This window comes from Macrotis lagotis, chromosome 2 (genome assembly GCF_037893015.1).
Source record: "Macrotis lagotis isolate mMagLag1 chromosome 2, bilby.v1.9.chrom.fasta, whole genome shotgun sequence".
In the NCBI taxonomy this organism is placed as follows: Eukaryota; Metazoa; Chordata; class Mammalia; order Peramelemorphia; family Peramelidae; genus Macrotis; species Macrotis lagotis.
Window position 1 is genome coordinate 328,534,127 of NC_133659.1, and position 7,433 is coordinate 328,541,559.

The 7,433-nt window shown below is 36.5% G+C and overlaps 1 protein-coding gene across 20 annotated transcripts in view; it reads right to left on the reverse strand.

Moving 5' to 3' along the window:
* The window catches only part of RBFOX2 (RNA binding fox-1 homolog 2), a 282,975-nt gene that overhangs the window by 209,052 nt on the left and 66,490 nt on the right, over positions 1-7,433 (reverse strand). The window lies entirely within an intron of this gene.

Genomic DNA, 7,433 nt, shown 5'->3' on the forward strand with positions numbered 1-7,433 from the left:
CCAATTACCTTTGCTACTGTTGAGGCCTGAAAGAGGCAGCAAGCAAAAGGGTTAGGTGCTCAGGGCTGAAAATGTCCTAGCTAGGCAAAGATAGAGGTAAAGAAAAGTCTCTTTGGCAGCAGAAGCTCTACAAAGAGAGAAAGGCAAGCTTCAATGCATGTTCAAAAATCAGTTGTAGAAGGGACCACAGGGATTCTCTGGTAAGCCCCCTCCTGGTGCAGACAAGGAAAATTCACTGCAGGTAAGGAAGCTCATACAGCTCCACAGAGGAAGAACTCAGGCTTCCTGACCCCAAGCCAGAACTCAGTCCAAAATCTGCCAAGACCAGGGCATTTTTCCAACCACCCATAAAATTATCAGACAGAGAAAAGGAAAGGAAGAAAAAGATGGCAAATAAAGAAGCTGCAATCATACAAAAGCTGCTGTCTCTCTAGTTGACCATGTTACCTTTCCTATGCATGCATGCAAGCTGGTAAAGGCAAGTCTGAAGATAAACAAGCTCCCCAGGCCACAAGGCTCTTGTCCTTGCTATTGAATTAAAGCATTTCCCAAGTGCTGAAGAAGCCTCCTTGTGAACTGGAAAGCAAAAGACAAAGAGAAGGAATGCCTGCACTACCAACACTATCTCATGCAGAAAATCACACTGTGCATGGCTCCCATCATGTATCATATGGTTCTGAAAAAGAAGGATAACAAAAGGCATCTCAGCCATTTGAGTTTCACAGTAGGATGGGGAGCTAGAGAAAAGATTAAACACAAGCCAATATGTATAACCTCTAACAGAGTTGTTCTCAACCTTGAAATAGGAGGATTAATTTTTAATGTAAAAAAGCCACAGATCTCAAAGACAAAATAAATAACAATTGTATGACTAGCATTCGGTGACTGAGAAAATACATAACAGTTTTTATGAATGTAATAATCTTTTAATAATTTACATTAATAATAACAGGTTTGAAAATAGAAATAAATCAATGTTTCCAACACAGGTACTTTGTTTGCTTATTTAAGGATCTGCATACCCCTTGCAACATCTCACAGCTAAGCACTCAGTCTGCAGCCGACAATACTTGAGGCTGCACATGCACCAAGATGAGGCCTATTAGGAAAAAGAACTTTAATGATCTGGAAAAGCAAAGACATCAGGATTCCTTCTACTACTCATTAAAAAAAAACACTCTTTATCTGTATCTATGCCCAAAGAGCAATAAAAATGATCATACCCTTTGACCCAGCAAAACTAACACTAAGCCTATATACAAAAGAAATCATAAAAAAATGGTAAAAGTTTCACATGTTCAAAAATATTTATAGTAGCTCTTTTTGGCAAAGAATTGGAAATTGAGGGGTGCCCATCAATTGGGGAATGCCTGCACAAGTTATGATATATGAATGTCATAGAGTACCACTGTTCGATAAGAAATCATAAGTGGTTAGACTTTATGTAAAGAATTATATGAATTAATGTTGAGTGAAGGAAACAGAACCAAGAGAACATAGTCCACATTAACAACAACAATGTGAGCTGATCAACTATGATGAATGCAGCTCCTCTCAGCAGTTTCAGAAACCCTGCTATGGCCAATATCCATCACATCCAGAAGGGAAAAAAAACAAGAAATCTGAATGTATACTATTTTTACTTTTTTAAAACTTCTCTTGTGCTTTTTCCTCCTATTTCATGGCTTTATTTCTTTTTCCCTTAATCCTAACTCCTCTTACACAAAATTACTAATATGTAAATATATTAAACACATATGTACACATACAACTTTTACCAGACTATGACCATCAAAGGGAGGGGGGAAGGAAAGAAAGGTGGTAGAAAAATATGAAACATAAATTTGCAAATGAACAAATGGTGAAAAACTACCATAGCATACAAATGAAAAAGTAAAGTATCAATTAAAATACACTCTTTAAAAAGTCGCTATGAGGGACAGCTAGGTGGCACACTGGCCCTGCAGTCAGGAGTACCTGAGTTCAAATCCGGCCTCAGACACTTAATAATCACCTAGCTGTGTGGCCTTGGGCAAGCCACTTAACCCCATTTGCCTTGCAAAAAAAAAAACCTTAAAAAAAGTTGCTATATATTAAAAATACAACCCTGATCCCCTCAAAAGGTAATAGATCAAAGAATACAAACAAACTATTTTTCAAAGGATGAAACCCAAGCTATCAACAATCATGTAAAAATGTTCTAAATCACTAATATTTAGAGAAATACAAACTAAAGCAATGTAAGGGTTTTAGTTCATACTTATCAGACAAAAGAGAAAATGAAAAATTTGGAATTACTATGGAAAAACTGGCCCACAAGCACAATGATGGCTGAGCTGTGAGCTGGTCCTGTCATTCCCAAGAGAAATGTGGAGGTCACTAATCTGGATGTATCCTTTGGTTGAGCTATATCACTACTAAGTCTATAACCCAAAGAAATCAAAGAAAGAAAAAATATTTATAGCAACACCTCTGTGGTAGCCCAAAACTGGAAATAACTATCTTCCATTTGGGGAATGGCTATACAAACTGTGGTATGTGAATGGAATGGAATCAAATATTTTTCTGCCATAATAAATGATAAAATAGATAATTTCAGAACTAGAAAGGGAAATTTTTATAAACTGATGCAGAGAGAGTAGAACTAAGAGAACAATTTACAAATTGAAAACATAATAAAGAAAAAACTTTGAAAGACTTCTGATCAAAGTGACTTTTAAGCCACAAGTCAAAAAAAAAAAAGAAAGAAAATGATGAGTCAGTCTACTTACATCTAAACAAAGGAGATGAACTTAAAATGCAGAAAGAGATACACATTTTCTGGAGTGAGAATTTGTTTAGCCAAATTATATAGATACACATAGATATTAACCTAGGAGAGATGGGTAGTGGGAAAGAGATTTTAAAAAACTTGCTACTTGAAAATTTTTTAATTTGAAATTAAAAAAAAAAGATTTGCCCCAACTCAATTCCCAGTGGAGATCTGTATCTGGGGTCTTCTAGGTCTCCCCCTTCCTATCCTAGAAGCTAAAAGTCTCCTGCTTTTCAGTAGCAAATCACAGAAGCTAGTGACGCAAAGAAGTGTCAGACTTTCCCAAAGCACCTTTTTAGTATCCATTTCCTTTCAGTATTTCAAGTACCCTAAAATCCAAGAGAACTTCACAAATCTTTGCTTCTATAGTAAGAACCTCACTTATAAATATGTTGTAAAATAAAAGCTCTTTTTTGTAATTGATTATTTGGATGTTAGAATATAGTTTCATTTAAAAACAAAGTCAAATTGTGGCTTGTTCCAAGGACTGCTCACAAAACCCAATTTAACTCATAATAGAACAAAATTAAAACAAAGACTACTCCAGAACCTAAGAACTTTTTCTAGCAATATTTCCTATATTAAAATTCATTCCGATCCAGTTGAAACCAATAGAAAAATATCTGCCAGAAGCAATTCAACAGTAAACCAAGACCTACCCATCTTACACCCCTCCATTTTTTTTCCTGAACTGTATTAGTACAGATTCCAGTAGCAATATAAAGGGGAACAATAAGGAAAAAGAAATCTCTGGTGTGCCCAAAACTGGTGGGTAAAGAAGAATTACTGTGGTTGACATGGGAAGGGAATCCTCAATGAGAGAGCCTGCTGGGTGTTGCCTCTTTATTCCAAAGCAAAGTAACAATAGCCATGACCCAAACTAAGGGTTGTAGCACAAAGTTAAAAACATACCTCCCTTCCTATCAGTCATAGATTAAAAAAACCAAATGGTCAATCTCATTTTACAAAATCAGTCATCTTTATCCTAATTTCCTTTTCTAGGAGCAGGGGAAGAGATGACAAAAGTATAGAAAAGGTTATCAATTAAACATTAAAAAAGAAAAAGAAGTTCAGAAAGGAATACAAGCAAAGTGGTTTTATTATTACCATGATAAATTCAAAAGAAACTTTTGAAGCATAGGTTTATGATTTTATATACAATCTTTTTTGTTCTTGGGTTACTGCAATGTTCATATTCATTGAATATTGTTAAATTCATAATAAAGAAACTCTTGAGTCTTAAAATATGGAGTTCTATTCAGAATCTCCTTTCATTCCATCACCTTCGAAGGTACTGAAATTCATTCCACCCAGTCAGTAAATCAAGAATTGAACAGCTCTTTGATTATGCTCATTCTGAAAGTCTCTTCCCATGCCATCCTTACCAACTCCCAACTCTTTCCGCATTCTTCTTTCTCAAATTATCTCCTCTCTTCCATTTCTATAATCTTCATTTATGAATTACATTAAATATTGTTCATCCTAGTTAGACACATTTCTCCCAACCTGAATTTCATTGTCTTAATGCTTAGTTCATACTAGATAAATTTTAGCCATCAGACCAAAATCTAATAAGCAAAGGCTTCAACAAAATCAAAAGATACATTTCAATGTATAACCAGCATGTCTTATTGAAATTTCTCCTTGATCTTTCTCAGTCACCAAAAGCCTCCACCCTAATTCTATAAAATGATGACAGGATTGCAAAGTTGGATGGAATAATGGCTGTCTCATCATCATCATCATCATTATCATCATCATCATCATCATATGACTATCACCCCACCCCACTTGGCTTGGATCTCACACTCCTAAAACATACAACACACTTTCCAGCTCCCTTTTATGTATATTGTGGTCCTTAGACAGAAGCCTTCTCTCAGGTACATTTGGGTTCCCCAGTCCTTAAAATAATACCTGATACCTACTAATGCTTAAATGTCTTATTTATTTACTCATCAAAAAGGCCTACATCTTTAATAGATGGTTAGTATAACAAATACTCATTACCTCCAATCTACAAAGAATAAAAAATCCTAAAAATGTAAAGGCCTAAAGAAAAAGAACAAATCCATGTAGTTACAGGATGAAGTCCTATTTGCTACTAAGGTTGCCAAACAGTCAACAAGTATCAAGTACTTACACTTTACGCTGTGAGAAGTGCTTGGAGATACAAAGAAAGGTAAAGTTGTGGTCCCTTCCCTCAAGAAACTCACATTCTAGTGGAGAAGACATGTATTAGCAATGAATTTAAAAGATAAATGGAGAACCAAGGGGACATAATCTCAGAGGTAATAACAGAATATTTGTAATAGTCCACCTAACATTAAATATAAAAAAACCAGCCATGGGATAGCAGCCTGTCCTGTGACTCTGGAAGGGTGACTAGCAGAAAGTAGGTACTCAATAAATCTTTAATTATTTTTTCTATCTGAACTCCACTGAGTAGAAGAAAGAATGAAAACAGCATCCACAACAACCATGATGACAGTTGCTCCCAGGAAGATGTGAGGTCACCCAGTCAGCTTGTCCTGAACAAGAATGCTTGCTCCAGGGGCAGCTAGTTCACACAATGGATGCAGCACTGATACTGGAGTCAGGGGTTCCTGAGTTCAAATCCAGCCTCAGACACTTAATAATTACCTAGCTGTGTGGCCTTGGGCAAGCCATTGCCTCACCAAAAAAAAAAAACCCTAAAAAAAAAAGAATGCTTACCTCCCATACCCCTAACCCACAGTCACCCAATGAAAAGTTAAGTTTTCAGAGCACCTTATGTCATTCTCAATATCCCCACTCTTTATTTTTAGCACAGTGCCTCCTCAGAGCTCCTTCAAGCAGACCATTTGGGCTCAGCTTGAATTGGTAGGAGGGAACTCGACTCAGTATCTGCTATTTTATTCGAGTGCACCAGAAGCCTGTCTGAATGTTCCCAATCCTTCAGTGAGAAGCTGAACCAACCAACCAAAAGCAGGCATCAGAATGCCTAGATTCAACCCCAAACTCCACAACTGCGCCACTCCTCATTGAAGATCCTTCTCCCCCACTTCCCCCCATCTCCATCACCCTCATCTGGAGAAGAGAGGTAGCAATCATAATATATTTCACAATAATCTCCCACTTACTAACAAATTAGGAGTTTTCCTACTAATTGAGAAAGTCATTATAATCAGACAGTGAGTTGGGCCCCCAAAAAGAGGAGTAACAGAAAGAGCTGAGTTGCATTTGGGAAACTGTACAGTACTTTCAGTGGTCCTAAGCTGCATCCTGGAGCAAAGGTCCATCATTTCCATAATGTCCTACCAGAAATAATGCTATACGTGTTCCAGATTTTGAAACACCACAATGTCCAAAAGTGAGAACTAAAGAAGATTCAAAAGGAAATATGGTGGGTATAAATCGACTGAAGCCTGTTTCTAAGGATGGTCTGTACATAAAAGGGCATAATGGACTACTGACATGGAGATATCTGATAAGAAAAAGCAGGTCTTTCATGAGTCAGATAGGTCAATATAGAGACCAAAAGGTCCCCTGATAGCCACAAAAGGACAAAAAAGAACTAAATGAAAATTCCTAGGATCCTAGGTGGCACGTCCATAGAGTGTCTTTGGATGAATACATACACAAAAATGAAAAGATGAGTGGGAGCCAACTGCAAAGAAAACCGACAATAAGTACATTTGTGGATCTAGGATCTCTTATTATTCAATAGAAGCAGTAAGATCTTCAAGTAAAGATTTAAAAGTTACAAAGATTTTAATATGAGGTGTTTTACTGTTTCTTTTAACTACATCAAAATGTATCTGAATACAGCAGCTAGGTGCTGCAGTGGATAGAGCACCAGCCCTGGAGTCAGGAGGACCCGAGTTCAAATCCTACCTCAGACACTTAATAATTGCTTAGTTGTGTGACCTTGGACAAGTCACTTAACCTCACTGCCTTGCCAAAAAAAATTATTATTTTGTGAAATTTAACTCTAAAATTTCTAGAAGTAAATTACCAAGATCAGGTCATTTCTTCTCCAGAATCTAAATTTCTGCATTAGCTCATTAACCTTTCTTACTAGTCAGTATTCCCTAACTACTGTCACCTTTCAAGCAAAATAAGGACTCTCCAAGAAAATATAGAGGGAGAAACAATTTGCCTGCTAAACATCCAAGTTAGGTGAGAGAACATGAAGGAACAGTCAAAAGGCAAATACTGAGCATAAGTCTCATCTAAAAGCCTATAAGAATTCTGTGTCCTTAATTCTTCATAACAGAATTAGGGACAAAATAAACATACTCCTTATAAATGGAGGGAATTACCATAAGATAAGCTTATGTTTAACATATTCAAATGAATTCTCTGGCTATCAAAACAGTCCTCTTGGAATATTCAGTTCATTCATGCTGTCACTGCTTAAAACAGGTGTGCAATTACTCTTTTGAATGAAACGCCTTTAGAGATAGTAGCATATTCTTTTTAATATTTAAGGGTAGCAAACTAATGCATTTGATTTTGAGGGAAATGTCAAATTCAATGATGGATCAAAGTTTGTTTGGGGTCAAAACTGCAAAGAACAGTTATAAAGAAATAATATTGGTTTTCTTGCTTGACTCATAGACTGGTACCAGTTGAAGGT